Here is a 5,736-nt window from a genome sequence, read left to right on the forward strand (position 1 = left end):
CAATGATCAACTAAAGATTTGGCTACTGTACTCATTACAATGAACTCCAATAACAAAGAACTCATGAAGAAAAATCTTATCTACCAAAAGAGAGACAACTGATAAATATTGAGGGTAGATTGAAAGAGACTTTTTAACTTTATTTTTCTTACTTTATTTAGCAGCATGACTAATATGGAAATATGTTTTTTATGACTTTACATATATAATGGGTAACATATTGTTTTCCTTCCCAATGAGTGGGAAAGGGTTGAAGGGAGGGAGAGAATTTGGATCTCAAAATTTTTTTTAAGTGTTAAGAACTGTGGGCAGGGGACAAACACCATTCTTTACATTCTATCCAATTTAACAAGCATTCATTAAAAACCTAAAAAGTATAAGATATTGTATTCTGAGCTTGGGACACAAAAGCAAACCTACGTTTCATGAATTTGCGTGTCATTCTTGCACAGGGGCCATGTTAATCTCTGTATCCTTCCAATTTTTTAGTATATGTGCTGCCGAAGAGAGCACCACAAAGTCAAATATAAATGATAATCTTTATTTTTAAGGAACATACATTATCCTGGGGGTGAGTGGAAGGGAAATGTAAAATGTAAATATGTAACTATATAGAAGAGAATTTGAGGAGGAGATCAACAACTAGGACATCAGGAAAAACTTCCTGTTGGAAAAGGTGCATGAGGAAAATATAGAAGGAACCCTGGAATTTTTGCAGCAATCCCCATTTTCTCAAAGAGGATATTGAGACACAAATGTTCAAAATCATCCAGTTAAATGTGAGGTCCAGAAACCCCAGGTCTTCTATTTTGGGACCACCTTGCTTTTTTTTTTTTTTTTTTTTGCAAGGCAAATGGGGTTAAGTGGCTTGCACAAGGCCACACAGCTAGGTAATTAATAAGTGTCTGAGACCAGATTTGAACCCAGGTACTCCTGACTCCAGGGCTGGTGCTTTATCCACTGCGCCACCTAGTTGCTCCAACCTGCTTGCCTTTTACAGACATTATCTGCCTCTGCAAAGTACCTTAAGGAACTCAATAATAATTCTTCAAAGACTGTAGCATTTCCATATGGCTTTTCACAGTTATCAGTCAATCAATGAGCATATATTAATGACAGCTGCTTAGGCTGATAACTATTTTCTAGATTCTATAGGGACACCTAGTCCACAATGAAACAGTCCCAGAATTCAAGGGATGTGTATTTTATAATGAGGGGAAAAGAATATCTATATAGCTCCTATTATGTGTCAGGTACTGTGCTAGATGATTTTTGCAATTATTATCTGATAGTGAAAGGCAAAATATTATATTATTAAACACACATTCAGAATAGTTTAAGTAGTTTAAGGAAAAAAGACATTAGCAGGTAGGGACTGGGGACAAAAGACAATCATCATGAAAGAATTTAAGCAGCAAGTAATTTTTTTTTTTTAGATTTTTGCAAGGCAATGGGGTTAAGTGGCTTGCCCAAGGCCACACAGCTAGGTAATTATCAAGTGTCTGAGGCCGGATTTGAACTCAGGTACTCCTGACTCCAAGGCCGATGCTCTATCCACTGCTCCACCTAGCCACCCCCAGCAGGTAATTCTTGAACTTATTCTCCCAGGAAGTGAAGGTGTCTCTGATATAGCCAATGAGTATAGCATCTCAAGAAAAACACTTGTGTTAACTATATAAGAGTTGGTTTCATGGAGAATCTGACAACCATTAAAAAACTGAATAATTTCTCAAACACTGCTTATCTATTGCATACCATCTATTCAATTCTGAGTCTAACTGTTCAATTGCATTGTCTGTTCAAGACTCTTGTCCATTCAACAGTACATCATAAGATAGACTATATACATTTTTCCATGCAATTAGTTTCCCTCTTTTGATTGTTAAGCTGAAATATTTGAGTAATTTGGAATATTTTTTTCTGTCTGAAGCTTGATAAATTCAACACAATGTCATCTGGAAATAAAAACAACTAGAAAACATAATTGGTTATAGGAAATCTCTGACATTTGAACTGTGTTTTCTATATTTTACATTGTGATAAAAAATAGCTTTAGGGAGCATATGTCTCCCACATTTATGTCTCAATTGAAGTTCATAATCAAAAAACTGGAAAGAAAAGTCACCATTTCATAGTAGCTCAACATGTGTTTTTTATATACTTTTTAACATATGTAATGAAAATATTTTATTTGAGAAATTTTAAAATAATTTTCTTTTGTTACCAAATTACATTTTTAAATTAGTCAATGAGTCAGCTAGGTGGCACAGTGGATAGAGCATCGGCCCTGGAGTCAGGAGTACCTGAGTTCAAATCCGGTCTCAGACACTTAATATTTACCTAGCTGTGTGGCGTTGGGCAAGCCACTTAACCCCATTTGCCTTGCAAAAACCCAGAAAAAAATAGTCAATGAATAGTAAACGATAGAATCTTGTTTTGTTTATTTTTTTCAATCGATTGTTTTTACAAGGGTATGATTTGCTGTAATAAATTGTTTTTTTTAATAATTTCAATTGTCTTCTCATATTTTCATTATGTGAAAGCAACATGGAGTATGGATGACTCACTGGATATGGAATCAGAAAAAACCTGTTTTTAAATTCCAACTCACATATTTACTAACTATGAGATCTGGAGCAGATCACCTAATCTTTGTGTTTTTCTGTTTTCTTATCAGTTAGTTGAGACTTTTGGATTTGGTTGCTTCAAGGAAGCCTTACAACTCTAACTCTATGATTTTAATTATATGCAAATGATTCTGTGTATATATAGATCATTCTTAGAAATATTTTGTAGAGGCACACCACTGGGAGAGGCAAGAGAATCATCATCTTGAAAGTGAGAGGCAAGCAATGGACAGAAAATCTGTTCAATTGCAATTTGTGCAACGAAGTAGGAAAAGGTTATGTGACTTCTCTTTGGAGGTTTTATTGGAGGATTAGGATTGTATAAATGAGAGTATATATGTGTTTTAGCAAACAGCATTAGAGGCAAAATTGTTATCAATAAACTCCTAGAATCTTGGAAATATCTAAGTATTAAAAAGGAGTGTCCTGAATGTGTCCTGAATCTTGCTCATACCAACTCATGAGAACCAGCTGCTATATATTCAGCACAAGCATTTGCTCCTTAATAATTTATAAAAACAAAAATAAAACAAAACAAAAAGATAACTGATATGACTTGAAACATTACTCTTAAGAAATTGAAAGAAAATGAGGATTTATCCTAAAACTGTATCATATGTACAGTTTTTTCCCCAGAAAACCAGTTGTTAAACATTTACCAGAACTACTGTATTTACCCATGTATAAGGCACTCCTATGTATAAGATGCACCTTAATTTGGGGGCCTGAAATTTGAAAAAAAATGTATTGCTTAAAGTTATCGAACTCAAGTTTTATTCATCATGAAATTCAAGGCTCTTCTGTACATAGTTTTCAGGCACCTTTTGGGCAAGTCTGGTGCATGGACACATGCTTAATCCTTTCTGTTTCATAAACCTGAAGCATCGGTTATGTTTTCCTTTGAAATCAGTCATTTAATTTTCATCAGCAGTTCTTGCCTCCTGCTGAACTATATTTGTGGACACAGGAACTCCAGTGGCCCTTTGTTCTTCAATCCATCTCTTCCATTCCCTCTCTAACTCAGGTGATTTGACTGGTAACAAATGTGAAACAATGAGTGCAAAGACAACAAACATGAAAAAGCAGAATGCAAGTAAAAAAAAAAAAACATCTATAACTATATTTAAGAAGCTCCCAGTTTTTAGATCCCAAATTTTTCAATAAAGGGTGAATCTTATATATGGGGTAATACAATAAGCATCAGGAGTTAGTATATCCTCTCAATCACTCTCTCATAGATTCAAATTCCAATTACATTTCTTGAATTTTGTGGCCATTGAAAAAGTTAGTTTATCTTTAGAATCTAAATTAGACCATCTTAGTGCTTAGCAAATTACCCAATACTTAGTACAATGCCTAGTGCAAGGTGTTTAATAATTGTTGGGCGATTTATTGATCTATAAAATGAGGGTAGTAACACCTGTATTACTCAACACCCAATGATGCAATAAAGATCAAATGAAAGATAATATGTAAGTCACTTTCTGAACTTTAAATGATTAATAAAATGTCTCTACGATATGAAGGAACTAAAGAACCAGGGAACTAAATATATCTTTTTTCCCCTTCATTGAGGGTAGTACTAAAACTTTAATTTCTTAATTATTCATTTTTGACCTGATTCTAATGCAGATCTAAATTGAGTCATCAAGATATGTGAAATAAGTAATTGTTCTATATGCCAAAATAATACAAAATATGAAATTTTTGATAAAAGGATAAAAAATTCTTGATGACCTTTATATAAGCTGAAAAAAATTCCTTTATATTCTTTGGTCCCATAGCATAGAGACCATAGTTTAATAAATGTTCATTGACTGACTGCCATTAAAAATTTGCATTTTATGCCTCTAGAAGAACAAGAAAAATCCAAATATCTCAAGATTGATAATCTAGCCTATACCTTATAATAGAGCCCTGATTTTATTCCATATCTCAGTAAATGTCTTCAGATAACTGCTATTTCTCAATCCACTTTTACATACAAATGGAAAAGTCTTGTTCTGAAGAAGATATTGGGGATCTAAAAAGTTATTCCAAGCTTTTTGATTAATGAATATTGAATAAACTTCATTTATGTATAATGAATTACGAGTAAACTATTTCACATATTGTGTGGTCCATTGGGGAAATGAAGAATAAATAATGTCCCTGTCATCACCAGAATTTATAAAATGCTTTAGAGTTTGTAAAGTTCTTTACAAAAATAATCTCATTTGTTCCTTAACAATAACCCTGGAAGATAAATGCCATTGTTATCTTTATTTTACAGATAATGAAATTGGTGCAGCTAGTGATTAATTGACTTGAATTTGAACTCAGGTTTTTAATCTTTCTGTTCCAAGATCCAGTAATCTAAACACTGCACCAACTGGGAGTCTCTAAATGATTATCATATGGAACAAGGGAAATTATTTTCTTTTGTAAATATTATCTTTTAAGCAAAAAAATTCAGTCCATCCACACAAATATTTAGATAGATCTCCAATAATCTTTCTAAATTGGGTTAAAATATACAGTCAGATCAGATTACCAGTGTCAGGTCAGGAATGTTTCTGATTTCGGTTCTCCTAGACTAAGGCTCCTTGCCGAGAAAATGTTAAAACATTCATACATATATACTCTCATTATGCTACAAACCTGAAGCTTCATTTTTTTTGGTCATCTTAATTAGCAATCCAGTGCAGTGATTAAGATCTTATTTTCATTTTCTCAAGACATTTTCTTTTGCCAGTTATAAGTTCATGCAGCTGATAATGAATTCAGAAAATTTCATTAATATTACCATGTTTTAAAGCCTAAGGATAATCATCATCATCATCATCATCATCATCATCATCATCATCATCATCACCATCATCATCTCTGGCAAGCCTTAAAAAGATTTAAAAATAACAAGCATTTCAAAATGTGCTTGCATCTAACCACATACTTGGTGTGAGTATACATAAATACACTAGTATGTCAGATATGCATATGTATACATAGATACAGAACTATATAAAATGACCTTTTAAAAATCTTTCTTTCACCATAATTGATGAATTGGCACAATGTAAAGAATGTTGGGTTTCAAGTCACAACATCTGCGTTTAAAAATGCCTTTTTT

The 5,736-nt window shown here is 33.0% G+C and overlaps 1 non-coding gene across 1 annotated transcript; it reads right to left on the minus strand.

Annotated features, from left to right (window-relative positions):
- Positions 1–407: 407 nt before the first annotated feature.
- On the minus strand, positions 408–513 carry LOC141503719 (U6 spliceosomal RNA). The gene has a single exon (XR_012473046.1). It is a non-coding gene; the product is annotated as a U6 spliceosomal RNA (small nuclear RNA).
- Positions 514–5,736: the final 5,223 nt, after the last annotated feature.

This window comes from Macrotis lagotis, chromosome X (genome assembly GCF_037893015.1).
Source record: "Macrotis lagotis isolate mMagLag1 chromosome X, bilby.v1.9.chrom.fasta, whole genome shotgun sequence".
Taxonomy (NCBI): domain Eukaryota; kingdom Metazoa; phylum Chordata; class Mammalia; order Peramelemorphia; family Peramelidae; genus Macrotis; species Macrotis lagotis.